The sequence below is a fragment of the Heteronotia binoei genome, chromosome 1 (genome assembly GCF_032191835.1).
Source record: "Heteronotia binoei isolate CCM8104 ecotype False Entrance Well chromosome 1, APGP_CSIRO_Hbin_v1, whole genome shotgun sequence".
NCBI lineage: Eukaryota > Metazoa > Chordata > Lepidosauria > Squamata > Gekkonidae > Heteronotia > Heteronotia binoei.
This window is the reverse complement of record NC_083223.1, coordinates 36,446,860-36,459,326: the sequence shown is the minus strand read 5'-3', so window position 1 is coordinate 36,459,326 and position 12,467 is coordinate 36,446,860.

The window sequence follows — 12,467 nt, the reverse complement described above, 5'->3', positions numbered from 1 at the left end:
TGAAGTCATGCTATAATGGAGATTTCTCACTCCTGGAATTCACAACAATGATTCAGAATGATTCAAATATTACATCTGCTGGGCCTTGAAAACTTCTCCTTTGTCAAATGACCAGAAAATGCTTTAGTAAGTCTAACATAAGAAATGCTTTGCTCATCTAGGACTGCTGAGTTGGGAAGTTTCTGAAAGTTTCAAGGGTAGACCCTGGGGATGATAGGGTTGGGAAGGAGAAGGACCTCAGTGGGCTATAATGCCATAAAGTCCACTTTCCAAAGCAGCATTTTATCCAGAATAAATGACTTACATAGCCTGGACATAAGTTTTAATCCTGGGAGATCTCCATGCCCTACCTGGAGTTTGGCAACTCTAGACACGGCATCTAGTCTTGCATCTTGTCTTGGCCTATCTGTTCCTACTGTGAGCATTCCAAGGCACCTGGTCAGAGATGGAACACATCTTGGACAGCTTAAAGCTGGAGCTCATAGACCAAAGCCGTCCCCTGTTGTTGCTTTCCAGGTAGGGAAGTGTATAGCCTGAAAACATGGAGGTCTCATAGGCAATTGTGGTTACTTGAAACTGATGGAAGTCTCCTCCATGAATCTGGCACATCACCTTTTAAAGCTATTAAACTAATAGCCATCACCATATTCTGCTCCACATATTAGTTGTGTGTTGGGTGAAGAAGGTCATTTAAAGTCTGCTGTAGGACTTTGAAGGCATTTGCCCACCACTATGGAGAACATGGTGGCATGAGGCATTCTGGGGTAAAGCTGGACCATTGGCCTCATGCAATCCAGACTATCAGAAATAAGATAAGGTCAACTGCATAAGGAGAGAAGAAGAGACTGAATATATACCCCACACTTCACATAGGCTGCTTACAGACTGACACTTTGGGTCGACTCAGAGACGCCTCTGAAGTCAACCCAAAAATATGTGCAGACGGCAACATCTGCCGGCCATCCTCCTCCTGTCCTCACCCCATCCTCTAAGATCCTTTGACTGGCTCAAAAAGCTACCACTTTCAAAGTGGTAGCAAATATTTGAGCCGGCCGTCAGTCGCCTCCCCACCGTCTGGTGGGGAAGGGCGCAAGTGAGGCGACTTGGCGGTCTGGAGCTGCCACTCCATTCCAAGCTGTTATGGGGAGGTTTTTTTTAAAGGAAACCAGTCAGAGCACTGGTGTGCTTGTGTGCACAAGTGCTTGCTCTACAAGGGGGAAAAAAGGGAATCCGGCTTCTAGGGCGCCTTCCCATGTGGAGGCACCCAGCCACCTAATAGACGGGCTGGGGCCATGTTGCTGGGGACCATCTAGAGGCTCCAGGATGGCTCTTTTTGAGATGTCCCAATTTGGGACACCTTCCAGCTGCCCCAGAATCCCCGTCTGTTCTCAGCTTTGGAGTCTCAGAGTGGCTTACAATCTCATTTCCCTTCCCCTCCCCACAACAGACACACTGTGAGGTAGGTGTGGCTGAGAGAGCTCTTTTGAGAACTGCTCTTGAGAGAATAGCTCTGAGAGAACTTGTGATTGACCCAAGGTCACAGCAGCAATTGCATGTGAAGGAGTGGGGAATCAAATGTGGTTCTACCAGATTAGAGCCTGCGCTCTTAACTACTACACCAAACTGGTAACTGGAAAAAAACCCACAGGAAAAAGCTCACAGAAAAAAAACAGTTATAAATGCTCACATGAAAAAAACCCACATGGAAGATGCCCACACAGAAAAATATCCACATGGAAAAAAGCCCACATGGAAAAAGCCCACATGGAAAAAAGCTCACATGGAAAATACCATTTAAAGCACTATAGATATTTAAAATTATGGATAACCATTCACCTCTATTTATGAGAATGAACAGGTATTACCTATATTTGATGTTATTTTAGGATTAAAATATGTCATATTCACATGCAACAATTTGTGTTCTGGATCTTATTGCATTGTGCAGGGGGGTGGGACTAGATGACCCTGGAGGTACCTTCCAACTCTATGATTCTAAGTGCTTTAGCAAGCTCAGGCCTCAGATTCAGCAGGAGCGCACAGGAGTACAGCTCCTGAACCTTTCTGAGGCGGGGCGGGGGGGCAGCATATACTAATGAGCTATGGTAATGAGCTCCAGCACCAAACGACCCCTGAGCAAGCTTGTTAGGCAATGCATGCACTTATCCATGCAAACATAAAAAATGTAGCTCCAATAATTTAAAAGTAGGATATGCATTTGAGAAAATCAGACTGAAGTCAATTGTTTGCTAAATTTACAAAAATACATATAACCAATGCTGTAGCGTCCTTCAGTAAAGGTTTTTTTTAATTTGTTTGTAGACTCAAAAACTGATCCAACACTCTCACTCCCAACAATGGCATTCCTACAAGGACTGGCAGATTCTTTCAGAAGTGTGGAGGGGGGGGGAGGTTTGAGCTTGCACACACACAAAGCAGCCCCTAAACTCCCAGTCTGGTTCTCAACTTTTAGACCACTGCCAAGGCTTTGCAAGAGAAAGGAGGAGATTATAGGAGAGGTGTTTCCTCTGAGCAGGGAAAAGGGGCTTGCCAGGCATAGGAGATCCAGAGCAGAGATCCAAGAGACTTGCTTCCCAGGAAACATGCATAAGCAATCTCACCCTGCACCACCACTTTATAACCATCACCCCCCCCCCCCCCGCAGCCTTGATTACTTACACACACGTAAACACATGCATACACAGCTCCCTCAGTCACTCCTTCCTTCTTCCTCTGGAGATTTAAAGTCAACTTCCCTTCCCTCTCTCCCTCTCACATACCTATCAGTTGCAGCGTACATAAGAACATAAGAGAAGCCATGTTGGATCAGGCCAACGGCCCATCAAGTACAACACTCTGTGTCACACAGTGGCAAAAAATTTTATATACACACATACACTGTGGCTAATAGCCACTGATGGACCTGTGCTCCATATTTTTATCTAAACCCTTCTTGAAGGTGGCTATACTTGAGGCCGCCACCACCTCCTGTGGCAGTGAATTCCACATGTTAATCACCCTTTGGGTGAAGAAGTACTTTCTTTTATCCATTTTAACCTGTCTGCTCAGCAATTTCATCGAATGCCCACGAGTTCTTGTATTGTGAGAAAGGGAGAAAAGTACTTCTTTCTCTACTTTCTCCATCCCATGCATTATCTTGTAAACCTCTATCATGTCACCCCGCAGTCGACGTTTCTCCAAGCTAAAGAGTCCCAAGCGTTTCAACCTTTCTTCATAGGGAAAGTGCTCCAGACCTTTAATCATTCTAGTTGCCCTTCTCTGGACTTTCTTCAATGCTATAATATCCTTTTTGAGGTGCGGCGACCAGAACTGCACACAGTACTCCAAATGAGACCACACCATCGATTTATAAAGGGGCATTATGATACTGGCTGATTTGTTTTCAATTCCCTTCCTAATAATTCCCAGCATGGCGTTGGCCTTTTTTATTGCAAACACACTCTGTCTTGACATTTTCAGTGAGTTATCTACCACAACCCCAAGATCTCTCTCTTGGTCAGTCTCTGCCAGTTCACACCCCCATCAACTTGTATTTGTAGCTGGGATTCTTGGCCCCAATGTGCATTACTTTGCACTTGGCCACATTGAACCGCATCTGCCACGTTGATGCCCACTCACCAAGCCTCAACAGATCCCTTTGGAGTTCCTCACAATCCTCTCTGATTCTCACCACCCTGAACAATTTAGTGTCATCCGCAAACTTGGCCACTTCACTGCTCACTCCCAACTCTAAATCATTTATGAACAAGTTAAAGAGCATGGGACCCAGTACCGAGCCCTGCGGCACCCCACTGCTTACCGTCCTCCATTGCGAAGACTGCCCATTTATACTCACTCTCTGCTTCCTATTACTCAGCCAGTTTTTGATCCACAAGAGGACCTGTCCTTTTACTCCATGACTCTCAAGCTTTCTAAGGAGCCTTTGATGAGGAACTTTATCAAAAGCTTTCTGGAAGTCAAGGTAAACAACATCTATTGGGTCTCCTTTGTCCACATGTTTGTTCACCCCCTCAAAGAAATGTAACAGGTTAGTGAGGCAAGATCTTCCCTTGCAGAACCCATGCTGAGTCTTCCTCAATAACCCGTGTTCATCAATGTGCCTACTCATTCTGTCCTTGATAATGGTTTCTACCAACTTTCCCGGTATTGAAGTCAGACTGACTGGCCTGTAATTTCCCGGGTCCCCTCTGGAACCTTTTTTAAAGATGGGGGTGACATTTGCTACCTTCCAGTCCTCAGGAACGGAGGCAGATTTCAATGAAAGATTACAGATTTTTGTTAGAAGATCCACAAGTTCAACTTTGAGTTCTTTCAGAACTCTCGGATGTATGCCATCCGGACCCAGTGACTTATTAGTTTTTAATTTGTCTATCAGTTGTAGGACCTCTTTTGTCACCTCAATCTGACTCAGGTCTTTCAATACCCCTTCCAAAATTAGTGGTTCTGGGGCGGGCAAAAAGTTCTCATCTTCCACAGTGAAGACGGAGGCAAAAAATTCATTTAGCTTCTCAGCCATTTCCCTATCCTCCTTCAGTAATCCTTTTACCCCATGGTCATCCAAGAGCCCCACTGCCTCCCTGGCTGGTTTCCTACTTCTAATATATTTGAAGAAAGTTTTATTGTTGGTCTTTATGTTTTTTGCAATATGCTCCTCATAGTCCCTTTTTGCCTGCCTGATCACAGTCTTGCATTTGATTTGCCACAGCCTGTGTTCTCTTTTACTAATCTCACTTGGACTGGTTTTCCACCGCTTAAAGGAGTCCTTCTTACCTTTTACAGCTTCCATTACTTTGTTTGTTAACCACGCAGGCCTTTTCTTATGCCTGTTTGTGCCTTTCCTAACTTGTGGTATGTATTTTATCTGAGCTTCTAGGATTATAGTTTTAAATAGCATCCAAGCTTCCCCAAGGGTTTTGACCGTATGTACCTTTCCTTTCAGTTTCCTCCTCACATGCCTCCTCATCTCAGTGTATTTACCCCTTTTAAAGTTAAACGTGGTTGTGGCGGTCTTTTTGGACAACTCCCTATTTATACAAACGGTGAAATCAATAACATTATGGTCACTGCTCCCAAGTGGCGCAATCACTTTTACATCTCTCACCAAGTCTTGGGCATTACTTAGGACCAAATCCAGGATCGCCCCACCCCTGGTAGGTTCTGAGATCATCTGCTCCATAGCACAGTCATTGAGAGCATCAAGAAACTCAATCTCTTTCTCTCGACCAGAACACATATTGACCCAATCAATCTGTGGGTAGGTAAAATCACCTATTATGACACAGTTTTTATGTTTAGATGCTATCTTTAAGCCTTCCATCATATTATAATCATCCTCTCTCTTTTGATTTGGTGGGTGATAACAAACTCCCATAGTTAAATTTCCTTTTGGGCCCTCTATTTCAACCCAAAGCATTTCTAAAAGTGAATCTAATTCTCTGATCTCAGTCTTACTGGACCGTATATCCTCTCTGACATACAAAGCCACCCCACCTCCAACCCTTCCCTCCCTATCCTTCCGATATAGCTTATATCCAGGAATCACCGTGTCCCACTGATTCTCCTCATTCCACCAAGTTTCTGAAATTTCCACAATGTCTATGTTTTCTCCCAACACTAAACATTCCAATTCACCAATTTTACTTCGAACACTTCTAGCTTAGGTAGACTTCCCAATCCCCTGGTCTTAGTGGGGGTACCTCCAGTTTTCTAGGCTCCACCCTGCCCACAGACACCTTTAAATATTCACAGGTTTAGAAGCCTGCAAACACCTTGTTTTAAAATGTGTGTGTGTGTGTGTGTGTGTGCCTTTAAATTTAAGCAGGAAGTGAAAGTTGCATTGGGAGGGGCCAGCAGCAGACCCACTGAGTGTGAGAGAGAGTGAGAGCACAGTCCCTCTGCTTGTTTTGCTTTCATTTTAGATGTCTTTGTATAGGAACCAGAGCCAGTAGGTGTTTGTGTGAGAGAGAGAGAGGAGAGAGAGAGAGAGCAATCAGCAGTGAATCAACCTAGCCAGCAAGGGTAGGAAGGCACACAAGACCAAAGCCCCCAAACCCAGCCTGAAAATGTTAGAAGTGCTCATTCAGGCCTAATTCTCACACTTCTATCAACCCTTTCCAGACCAAAATGCCTCCAGAACACCCAGGAATACAAATAGTTCTGCAAAAAAACCACCCAGAACTACAAACAATAGTTCTGCAAAAAAAAAAAACCCAGTGAGATATATTAAAGACACTGAAAACAATATGTTAGACATATAAACACTGAAATTTCACTCTTTTATTTGTAGGGTTGCCAGTTCTGTGTTGAGAAGTTCCTGGAGATTCCTGGGGAGCATGACATTTTTGGAGGGGAGGGACCTTAGCAGGGTCTTCTACCACCTTCTAAAGCTGCCGTTTTCACCAGGGAAACTAATCTCTGCCATCTGGAGATCAGAAATAATCCCTGGATATCTCCGGCTACCACCTGGTGGTTGGCCACCCTATTTATTGACCATTTTCCAGCAAAGGTAATTCAGCATGGCATACAAGACAGTTTCAGCCCCCATCCCACTTCTATCAAAATTCTAACAAAACACCTGTGAGGCAGAAATGGTATTTTAATAGAAAGACGCTCCCAAAGGGTACAGGAAGTGTGAATGCAACAAACATATTCACATCTAGAGCAATGTAACAATCCCCAATGTTCAGGCATGCTGAGTTGCCTTATTCCACCTTTATAAAGGTGTGACATTTCACTTTTTACATTTCTAAAATATTGTTCTAAAGTATCTGTAACATATCCTCCCACTGTTCTTTGTGGTACTATCATCTGTTTAATGCCCAATCTGGAGTGTTGCAGAGGCATTTTGGCTGGGAAAGAGTTCATAAAAGCATGAGAGTTCCACATTTTCATTTCTAAAATATTGTTCTCAAGTTTCTGTAATACGCTATTCTGGTTTTTACCCAGTCCCCTGAGTTACTGGGGATTGGGGCTCATTCACATATTGCCACCATTTATTCAGATCCAAAAATAAGTATAGACTGAGGTCTTCACTGGTGTGTGTGTTTCTTGCCCTGAGACACACAGCACACAGAAATTAAACAAACAAGGAGTTAACTTTTATTCATGGTTTGGGCATAACACTGAAAGAAAGTAAGATAGAGCCTGGATCACCCTAAGAGCCTACGCAAGGCATTATTGAGCAATAATAACAGCCCAACAGTTCTTGCCAGACCTCTCCCATGTTATTTTTTTTTTTTTTGATTGTGCAGGATTTCTAGAGAGAATCTTTGTCTGGGGACCTACAGTGGCTCTCAACAGCTGTGTTTATTAACTAAAGGAACAGGAAATGTGTATCATAGAAATTGTTTTGCAAAGGAACAAATCTGCAGTTCACTAAAATGATACCCCCCAAATAACCCTCAAAAAACATATTCCATATTGGGTTGTGGAATCTCTTGTGTATCCAGAAGGAAAAAGACTGAGATACCTGTGAAATGAAACCATTTCAGCTGAGAGCAGAAGAGCCAGGTGGAATGGAATTTGAAAAGGCTTTCATTAAAGGTATATTTTCTTTCTGACCCCTACTATTACAATCACAACTTCTTTTCATTGTTCACACTCTGCAAAAAACCCCTGTTTTATGCTGGAAGAGACTTTTGAACTTGTTTAAACAGGGAAGACAAAACAATTTCAGAGAGGTGATTGAATAATAGAAATCCATTGAAAAACACTCAGCATCAATGACAAATTTATGTGATCTGTTGTTCACAGGCAGTAGACACACACATCAATAAGCTTTTATTGTTATACATGAACATAATGCCCTTTGTTCCACATGTAAAAGCTAATTGGTAGCTAACTCACTTTGATGGCGTATTTGGTGCACTTGAGGGACACATTCTTTGGAATTGCCATCTTTTGAATAGATTCCACTTTGCAAGGCTTACCTAAAATTGCCATTAAACTTGGCAGAATTAATTTTGCTTCATATAGGCTCCCAACATACTTAAACATCCTTGAGATAATGGATATGCATTATGCATAAGGCAAAGTAAACAAAGACAAAAACCTCAAAAAACTGATAAGAATGGAACAATTTTTGCTATGTAAAGAGCAGCATCGACAGTCAAAAGATGCTTTTGAGACTTGCATTTCAGATAGACTCCACCTAGGTCTACACTTTCAAAGGAGACTGACAACATGGTCCTAAACAGAGTTACACCGTTCTAACTCCATTTAAATCAAGGAGCCTAAAAGAGTATAATGCTGTTTAGGACTGCATGGAGGGGAACTGGTAACATTTCTGAGGCACTGCTTCTGTATGTATGCTTGGTTTAATAATATATCTAATATTGGTTAATGTAGCTGACTGAAGTATGACCATTCAGTTTTGTTAGGGATGAGAAAGTGTTCTCTGTTTATACTTTCGTCAATGCATTCTGTTCTCTTTCATTGTTCATTGTGGAGATTTATTGGGTACAAATTTTTAATGTGCAATTTATATGGCATTTCTTTAAAAATGTGATGTAGCCATGGTGATCCATGCTCTGTAAGCTGCTTGTTGGAGGGAAGGGGGGAACAGGGCTGGCCGTTGGCACCACAGTAGGCTTGCCAGCCTCCAGGTCTGGGCAGGGGATCTCCTGGTTTTGCAGGCTCCACCCTGCCACCAACCAGCAACAGCAAGGATGTGTCTTTTGATCTCCACAGGTTTAGAAGATGCCTGCAAACTCTTTGTGATTCAGAATGTGTTTGTGCCTTTAAATCTCAGCTGGATGTGTAAACTGCATCAGGAAGGGCAAGCAGGCAGAGTCATGTGGATCTTTCCTGTAAGTGTGTGAGATAGGAATACAGCATAGTCCCTGCAATAATTTCAGAAATGGTTTGCATAGTTAAATGGATAGTAAACTGGAACCTGATTTATGGGATGGATAAAAACTCCACCTTCTAGAGTAGATCTTTCTTTTCTTCCATTTTCCTGTGTTATTCTGAAGAAGCTGGTAGAAACACAGCAGATTGTTGCATTTGGCAACTCTGTTAGTAAATTGCCCCAACGAGATCACAAAAGTGTGGGATTGCAAACTGATTGTTTTTGGTTGCTTTGTGAAGGTGCATGTTCACTTTCATTTACTGGAAGTGCAGTTGCTGGGTGAGGAAGAAATGAAGACTGTATTCAGGGGAACTGCACTGCTGCATTTTTATTTTAGAGAATGGGAAAGTCTATTGGCACCACCCCTAGAGTCCCCAGGTATGTTCTGAGTTGGACCTGGCAACCCTACTCCACAGAGTGATTGATTCAGCCAGTTGTAAAGTTATATAACCTGCCTTATCTCTATGTCTTCTTATTGATATTTTTATGCTGTTGATTGTGTGGTTTTCTTATACTGTTTTTAGTTTGTGAATGAAAGAATTGAACCTTGTTTGCCTGAGGTAGGCCTATAGTCCCAGTGTTTCACCTATATGAAATCGTTTCACAAATACATAGAACTCTGGCTAAGTGTTAGGGCTGCCAAGTCCCAGATCTGGGCAGGGGTTCTCCCGCTGGGAGGTTCCCAATCCACCAGCCCACATTGGGCCGGTGGGGGGAACCTCCCCCAATGTCGCTGGCGTGATGACGTCACTCGGAATGATGTCATAAATATGGTGGCACCCATGTGGGGCCGCTCTAGGCATTTCCAGGAAAACTCTATGGTTTTCCTGGATGCTCTAGCTATTTGGGAGGTAAAAACTCTATGGTGCATAGGTACCATAGAGTTTTTACCTCCCAAATGGCTAGATCATCTGGGAAAACCATAGTTTTCCTGGAAATGCCTAGAGTGGCCCTGCATAAGCAGCACCATTTTGATGATGTCACTTTCAGGTGACATCACATCACATGCATACTCTGCATATGAGAGTCCCCCGCTGTGGGAAGCTGGAGACTTGGCAACTCTACTAAGTGTAGCTATGTATTCTGATGAATCATCCAATTTGTGGTTCTGATTTAGACACTGACTCAGGTTAAATGCATTCTTGTGACAGAGGATTCCTCCCTTACACATGCCTTCAATCTAACATGAATCTAACGAGCACACAAAAAATTATACCACATGGAATCCCATGTACATTATATACCAACTTTGCACAATTCCTTTTCCTTGAAAAAAGTGTGACGTATCAAACAAAAAGGGGCCCTGCACACAGCCACATTATTTTAGGTGTACATCTGATGGAAGATGCACAGCCATTGCTTCACCAAGTGATTGCAATGCCACATGGAAATGATTAATAAACTTGAGCTCATAAGAATTTCTAATACTCTCTGTCTTACTGCTTCCTGAGGCTACAAACTGAACAGAGTTATTGTATGCTCAGAAATGAGCACTTTGTGGCTAACTCCCTTTTATCAAAGGCAAGGGTCATGAAGGTTCAACAAGTTCTCTTACTTCTCAGACCCCATCTGCAATTGTGGGGAGAAGGAGAGAGAGAGAGAGAGGAAGAGGGGAGGGACGGTAGCTCAGTGGTAGAGCATCTGCTTGGTAAGCAGAAGGTCCCAGGTTCAATCCCTGGCATCTCCAAAAAAGGGTCAAGGCAAATTGGTGTGAAAAAATCTCAGCTTGAGACCCTGGAGAGCTGCTGCCAGTCTGAGTAGACAATACTGATCTTGACAGTATAAGGCAGCTTCATATGTTCAAGAGAGAAAGTATGGTCTTTTAAGTACACATTACACAGTCTCTAAAAGTGCCACCCCACTGAAGCCAATGTGAATAATTGCATTCTTAAAAAAGAAAAGAAGATAAATCTAAGCAATAAACTTTGGCAAGAAAAACAGAAATCAAGTGGCTACTAACACAGCTATGCTTTTGAAACTGGGACTTTGTGTCCTACTCATTGGGCAAAGAATAATAGGTCATATGCAGGTATGTTGTCAGTTTGGAGAACATGGGTCTTGGACAACAGAGTGTCAGCAGGTGCCAGACTCAATTCCAGTGTCCTGTTCCCCATTTTCCATAGCAGAAAAGGTCTCTGCTGTTCTGTGGCAAGAGGAAGGGAACCCCTGAGTGTGGTACCAAGAGTGCAGCCTTCTGTTGCATACATATATCTTTGGACCAAGATCAAGGACAGCTCTGCATCTGAAGAGGGTTTATAAATCTTTCATCAAACTTTCCTACCTTTCTCATTTTGTTTGTGTTTTGTAGAGTTCTGATAATTTTAATTAGTCTGCAGTGTACATCTATTTTGCTAATACCCATCTGCCTGTGTTTTCTTCTGTACCGCATATTTTGATCTCCAGCTGGTTTTAATAAAAAAAAAATTGTCAATAAAAGAAAAATCTGTTTTATTGCATATGTTAAAAACAGTATTCCATTTCAAACCTTCTTCCTCTGAGAATAACAAATCATAAAAAGAAATTTATCATTCACACTACTGATGTTTACATGGCAAACGTATTCACTTGAATGGAAGTGTGGTAATTCAAAAGAATATAGGGATCTTCATGCTCTGTATTACACAAGATCCTAATCTAAAACACATTTAGAGAACAATCCTTAGTACGTCTACTCTGAATCCTACAAAAGTCTATTCAATGGGCTTACCCCCAGGAAATTGTCCTTATGTTTGCACTGTTAGTGGGAAATATATCCCTTTGGTTTCAGTGGAAATTATTAATTGTTGATATATTACATTTGATTAATATAAAAGATCTGTTAAAAATTTTTGTATGTTTTCACCTCAATAAGCATATGGATAAGGGTGAGCCAGTTAGAGATGTTATATACACACACTTCCACAATTTTTAATCAGAGTACCTCACCAAAGATTTCTAAGTATGCTTAGCAATCATGGGATGAGGGTCGTTTTATGGATTAAAAAATTGGTTAAGCAAAAGGCAGCAGACAGTAGGAATAGAAAGGTTCTCTCAATTGAGAGAAATGAGCAGTAGGGTCTCACATGGATTGGCATCAGGACCAATGCTACTTTGTTCATTGATTTGGAATTGGGGATGAGCAGTATAGTGGTCAAGTTTACAGATGATGGATGGTGAAAACCAAAGTGGATTATGAGGAGCTCCAGGAAGATCTCTCTAAATTGGGTGAGTGGAGATGAGCATGGCCAATAAAATTCAGTGTAGGTAAATGCAAGATGATGCATATAACAAGGAAAAATCCTACCCACAAATATATGCCAGTGAGCTCTGAACTGGCCAAGACTAACAGAAATCTTTGGTTGGTAGTGGTAGGATAATGATGAAAATGCTGATTCAGCATGTGGGGATTATTTGGAAAGGATCTGAAACACAGAAGTGCCAATATTGTAATGCCCCTATATAGATCTGTTGTGAGACCTCATTACAGTTTTGGCTGTCATTTCTCAAAAATAATATTAAAAATGAAAAAAAGAATATAAGAAAGCAGTCACGATGCTTAAGAGATTGGAGCAACTTTCCTATGAGTAAAGACTAAAACATATGGCATTTTTCAGTTTTG